This window comes from Sminthopsis crassicaudata, chromosome 1 (genome assembly GCF_048593235.1).
Source record: "Sminthopsis crassicaudata isolate SCR6 chromosome 1, ASM4859323v1, whole genome shotgun sequence".
NCBI classification, from domain to species: Eukaryota; Metazoa; Chordata; class Mammalia; order Dasyuromorphia; family Dasyuridae; genus Sminthopsis; species Sminthopsis crassicaudata.
The window spans coordinates 711,250,729-711,257,165 of NC_133617.1; the positions used below are offsets into that span (position 1 = coordinate 711,250,729).

General features: G+C 34.0%; 1 non-coding gene across 1 annotated transcript; it reads right to left on the reverse strand.

The window, feature by feature from the left end:
- Positions 1–2,210: 2,210 nt before the first annotated feature.
- On the reverse strand, positions 2,211–2,316 carry LOC141552288 (U6 spliceosomal RNA). Its single transcript, XR_012485095.1, has one exon. It is a non-coding gene; the product is annotated as a U6 spliceosomal RNA (small nuclear RNA).
- Between the last annotated feature and the right edge of the window lie 4,121 nt (positions 2,317–6,437).

Consider the following 6,437-nt stretch of genomic DNA (forward strand, 5'->3'; position numbering starts at 1 on the left):
ATACCCAGGAAGATTAAGGACTGTTTCCCTGTGAAAACTGATTATTATTACCCTGAGAAAAACAAGAACGGGAGGTGGTTTTTTTCTGATAAAAAGTTGAAAGTGAATTTTAAATGTCTGAATAGGTTATATTCAGTCCTCATCAGCCAGCTAGCATCTCTGGCCACAAACCCACTACACCAGGAGTTAAAGATTGAAATAAGAGTCAATGCAGGGAAATTTCAGATGAAAGGCTTCTAAGAGCTGTTGCCCAACATTTAAATATTTCAGCAGCTTCATTGGGGAACTTAAATGTCTCCACTGAGCTTTAATTCAGTGTTCTGTCCATAGTTTGAAGGAATTGAATTGTAAAAAGTAGGAGTCAAATTCTAGCCACGTTTTTCAAATTTAAATGTTAATGTTGTTCCAGCAGGGAAATAAGAGAATTTCTAGAAGCTGCTTCTGAAAGAAACCCTTAGAAACAATAAAACTGAAAAGTATTGGATGTGGTTTTGTAGGTGCCTATGTGTATCTTCAGGATGCAGAACTGCCCTAACAACCACAAATATTGTCTACTGGGTACAAAGTATTGTCCTAACAATGCTTGAGATATAAAAGTGAGGTAACACACAGTCTTTGCCCTTAGGAAGATGATATTCAAAAATATTACACATGCACCAGTTATTACAATACATGATATATTAGAGTGACACACTGTACATATATGAGGACTGATAAGAGGAAAAGGTCATTATTGAGCAGGAAGAATAGAAGAGTACAAGATAAACATTCAGTAGGTAAAGAAAAGAAAGGAGATTATTCTAGACTGAAGAAATAGCATGATAAGTGGGAAGGTTTGGAAAACTGATGTGTCATGTATTGTAAAAATGAAATTACTTCGATTTCATAATTTACTTCAGTGATGTCTAGAAGCCAAGAAACAGGAACTGAGAAATTGTATGGCAGAAGCTTCATAGGCTTGGAGAATCAGCTCAGCAGGTCATAGTGTAAAGTCACTGAGTTTAAACTTCCAGGCTGGTACCTTAGTAAATAAGTAAAGTAAGAGTAGAGCGGAAATCACAGGTGGAAATCAAGTAAAATGAAAGTGAAGTTGAAGAGAGACAAGACAGTGGTTGAATTTTTACGATAAAAAGTCAAGGCACTAGAAATCATAATGTACTCTGCCTTTATCAGTAGTGTTTTGTTGTCTTTTCATAGACCCTCCCTTCCTCCAGCCATCCAAACCCCTTATTTTTCCACTGTAATTTTATCTGAGATACCATGTGATCTTTCTTATGTGTGATTAGCTCCGTTGTGTTAGGGAAGGTTCTCAGTTCAATCCAGAATGAGTAGGTATAATTGTGTGCTCAACATTGCCTCTCCTTTATGATTTAGGATCATAGGGAATCATGATCCATTCATTTTGAAGATGAGGAAATTGAGATCTAGAGAATTGAGGTAAATTGTCCAAGAAAGCTTATCTTAAAAAGAAGAGAATAAGATAAGACAAAAAGAATTCTGGACTATGTCTGTCTGTCTAGGCAACTAACTAGATGTATGACTATTAGAAAATTAATTGACCTTTTCTGCCCTAGTTTGTTCATTTATAAATAATGGCACAGGAAAGATGATCTCTAAGATCTCTTTGCTTTTACAAACATATTTCTGTGATTCTGTGTATCTTATACTATATCCTGCTATTTGGACCAAATTAATATTTCAATATGTTTTGTTCATTTGGATCCAAGTCCTTTACAGGATACAGTTGTCCTATGATAGAGGCCTTTGCTCCATCTGACTTCAAGTAGCCTGATACTCTTCTTATGGAAGTCCAATTAGCAAGGTCTCTGCTAGTCTCCCAATCACATTTTATAAATGACATCTCACCATATTGCCAAATCTTTAAAATTCTGCCTACCAAACTGAAGCCATGAAATTTTCTCCTTTCAGCCAGAAGAAGCCTGCTTTACAATCAAATATTTGAACACTGTATTACCTTCTAAAAATTTTGAGTAGGGTAAATTGCAAAGTATTGTCCCTGATCTCAAAGAGCAAATTTATAAAAAGCATACAGAGAAAATATAGAGCGAAAAATTATCAGGGTTAGTTGTGTGGCATTGTCAAATACAGAAAAACATTTGGGGTACATAAAGCAGGGTTAATTAGGCACTTGGTCTTGAATTGTAATAGCAGGAATATCTAAAACTAGATTTTTCTTTTTTTTTTTATTTTTAAAAATTGAATGCTTCACAAATTTGCATGTCATCCTTGTGCAGGAGCTATGCTAATCTTTTCTGTTCACTCCAATTTTAGTGTATGTGGTTCTGAAGCAAGCACTAAAGCTATATATTCTAAGGCTTCAACAAACACCAGAAAATATGTCCCATCATAAAAAGCAGGAAAAATCACCCTCAAATCAATATTCAAAGATAAAACTATGTGGGGACAGAGTGAACAAAGACATAAGATTCTCTCTCCACATCCAACCACCATGAAAGAGAAACAAAAGAGAGAGAACTTGAGGGAGAAGATACTAATATTAAGAAGTCCACCCCACCAGAGTCAGAAATGATGATGGAGCCAGGTCATGGAAGAGTGTATATGAGGTGTAGCAACCAGTACTATGGTAAATAGGAGAAGATTGTGTCCTCTACTATAACAATATTTTCCTATTTTAACCAATTATTCTTGCTAAATGAAAGCTAAGCTCAATTATTTGTACCTGCTGTACAAATCCAAAAATTGTTAATGCACCCTATTTTTTGGGACAAAATCTCAGTTGTCCCACTATGTTCAAGCTCTGGATTACAATTTGGAAAAGGATAAGCCAAAACTGTGAAAAGGACCCACTGTATTTAATATGTAGAAATCATTTTAAAGACATTAAAAGATAAATATGTAGTGGAGAAGGCCAATATGTACAATTTTTAAGATTCCACAGCATCTTCTCTAACCCTGTAAATTTCCCCTAGAGCACTCACTCAAATTTATGAGATGCAAAAGAGCTTTTGGACAACTGAACATTATCCATTTTTAAAGAGTCTCAGGTTAACAGGGAAAAAGTGATGATGTGCTGTGGAATAAAAGAAAAGTGATACTGAACTCTGATTTGATGCTATCCCTATGCTTCACTTCACATCTTTATTCATCCCTGAGGAAAGAACTAGCAGCCCAACACAAAGCTCTTGTTCCCATGAGCATAGCACTATAAGTATAAATGTGAAAAGACATTAATAAAAGATATTCATCAGGTTAAAAAAAAGGCCCATTTCCCCCCATTTTTAAATACCAACATGTGTTGTTAGATAGCTAAAAATCATGAAAAATCATGGTCTCCAAGGTATTAAAGCTGAGGGTAATTCACAAGGCAATGGAGATACATATTATATAAGTAAGCAGGATGTAATGAATTAGTTTTGTGGTATCATAAAACCAGTCACTAGAGTAATGGTGGACAGGAAATTGGCTTGGTGATATAATAAGAGAAAGGAATCATTAAATAATAAGCTGCATTCTCCTTTGCTAGCCATTCAACCTTCAGAGATGGTAAGGAAGACTACTTACATAATCCATGACTCCTGGTCTAGAATTACAATCTACATTATTAGATAGATGGAGCAATAAAAAAAAATGCCTATTTCTGTTTTTCTGCAAAATATTTCCCAGGTATGGCTATGCCTTACTCTATAGGCAGAATTCTATATAAATGGACATTCCTAGGGATTTAAGATAATAAAAATTTGATCTGGAAGAGATTGCTCACCACCCATCATTTCATAAAGGAAGAGCCTGAGATTCAGAGAGAAATTAAGTGATTTGCCCAAATAGTTCTTAATACTTCACCAGGCTTAAATGATATTATATTCTAATTTCAGATCTTCTCTTGAGTTTATTGTCCTTCAGGAGACAGGGAATAGAACAATTTAATGATAAAAGTACTTTACTGAGAATTAGATGACCTATAGTCTTTACAACTTACCAGATAGATCATTATGGACAAGTGAACTAGGAACATTGGATCTTAGTTGAACTTATTAGGAAAAAAGGAAGGTTGATACAGTCAGATAAAGTGACAACAGGAGTGCTAAAGCTCAAAATAAACTAAGGTTGGCAAGGGAAGCTAAGAAGATAAAGATTTGTTTTGTTTTTTTAAGCTATATTGGGAGGAAAGTGATGATAGAAGATGGAAAATAACACTTCTTAGAGTGGGTGCTGCAATAATAAGTGACAAAAGAGAGAAGGCAAAGCTACAACTCTTTGTTTTTCTCCTGTTTTCTCTGTCAAAAAGATTATACATTGCACCCCCCAAAAAAAAGAAGAAACAAAATGATTAATAACAAGTAGATACCCACAATGAATAAGATGACAATAAAAATCACCTAGTTATCCTTGATGAATTCAAGTCACATAATTCAAATGAACTAGATTCTTTGCTATTGAAAGAATTAGAAAGTGTAATTATGGAGTTCTGATTGTTAATATTTAAAGAAATATGGGAAACAAGAGCGATACCAAAAGAATGAAAAAGGCAAATATTTGATTTTCAAAAACTGAAAGAGAAAATAGTGTATACACCTATATCTATATATGTTTGCCTATGTATGTTTAAATTCTCAAAAAGATTATCAAATAGTTAATTGGTGAACATCTTGAATAGGAAGCAATAATTATAAAAAGATAGTATGATTTTATTAATACAAAGCTTTGTCCAATTTAGTTTCATTTTCTTTTTTTGATATAGTTAATGAATAGTCATACAGTATTTCCAAATTTTATCAAAGCTTTTGAGAATGTATTTTGTGGTCTGATAATACAGATAGATTCAGAGCTATTTAGATTAGTACAGAAGAAGAGTTGATGTCAATAGTTACAATGTCAATGTAGCAAAGGTTTCCAGAAGAGAACCTCAACTACCTAGGCTTAGTCATATGCTGTATAACATTTTTATCAATAATTTGTATAAAGGATCAAATTAGCAGATGACATAAAGCTGAGAGGGAAAACTATCTTGAAAGGTTAGAGCAGAAGTGTTTAATAGTATGGTCTATAAGCCACATGCAGTCCCCAAAATTCCTGCATATGTCTTGATTCAAATTGCAATATAATTGAGAAATATTTAACAAAATAAAGAAACATACAATTAAACAGATAATATTGATATGTGGTTTACTAATTCAATATAGAACCCACAGATATTTTCTCTGTAGTTTAAATTCCCTATTTCTATTTGATTATGATACCACTATGAATATAATAAGATAAAATTCATTAGGAAGAAAAGTAAATTCTTGATTATAATGGTTACTAAAATGGTTTGTAAAATGGTTAAGAAAATCAGCTTTAAAAGTACAGACTTGTTGAGAAGACATACTTAGAAAATCATTTATCTCAAATGAAATTTGGGGTTTTTAGTGGACTGCCAATCCAGTATGAATCCAAAAGAAAACTAATTCATTTGTTCTTTGTTTTTTTTAAAGAAGCAAAACTTCCAGGGATAAGGAAGTTATAGTCATAATTTATGCTGCCCTCTTCATCACTAATCAGAAGCATTGTGTTCAATTCTAAATTGATTCATTGGAAAGCATTAGAGGAAAGCAATCAGGACAGTGAAAGGTTTTATGTCCATCAAATGAAGAGCTGTTGAAAAAAATCATTAATTGAATATTTAATGTGGAGAGAAGACTAAAGAAAAATAGTTGTTTTTTAATATTTGATCATTTTCATTGGAAATAGCAATTAGATTTTATATTTAAGTCCTAACGTTAGATCAGAAGGAATGGGTGAATGTTAAAAAAAGAAAAGAAAAAGAAAATACAAGTCAAATATCAAGAAAAATGCAACAATTAAAGATATTTAAAAGTAGAATGAGATGCTTTCTGAGGTAGTAGGCTCCTTCTCTTTGTATATCTTCAAGCAGAATCAGGATGGTCTCTTATCAGATATGGGAATTCCTGTCACGTATATATTCTCAGTTAGGTGAAGTGACTGCTGAAATTCTTGCCAACTCTCAGGTTCTATGATTCTGCATCTGGGGGAAAACAAAATCCCGAGGTCTCCACCATTTGTATCATTTGAGGATTCCATGACTCTAATCTATCCTAGAAAATCTCTGCTGGAACTCTGTCTTCCCAGAAATCAGCTGGAGTCAGGATCACTAAATGTCTTTATTCTTGATCTTTTAGGGTCAAGGTCAGGGGGTTAGGCCTAGCAACCTCACACACACCTTCCTCCCTCAAATGTCATGAGAGACAGAGTGAGCGTCTCCATTTCCTCTTCCTCCTCCTACTCGTCCCATACACGTCACTTCCCTCTCTTTGTCCCATCAATCAAGTCAGCACAGAATAGCTGGGGAGGGTCAACCTTCAAACAAGTTAATAGGGAACCATCCAATTGGCGATTAGTCTCCCGTGCTTCATTATCCAAGTGCATTTGCTCAGTTCTAGCCCTTTACATCTCCC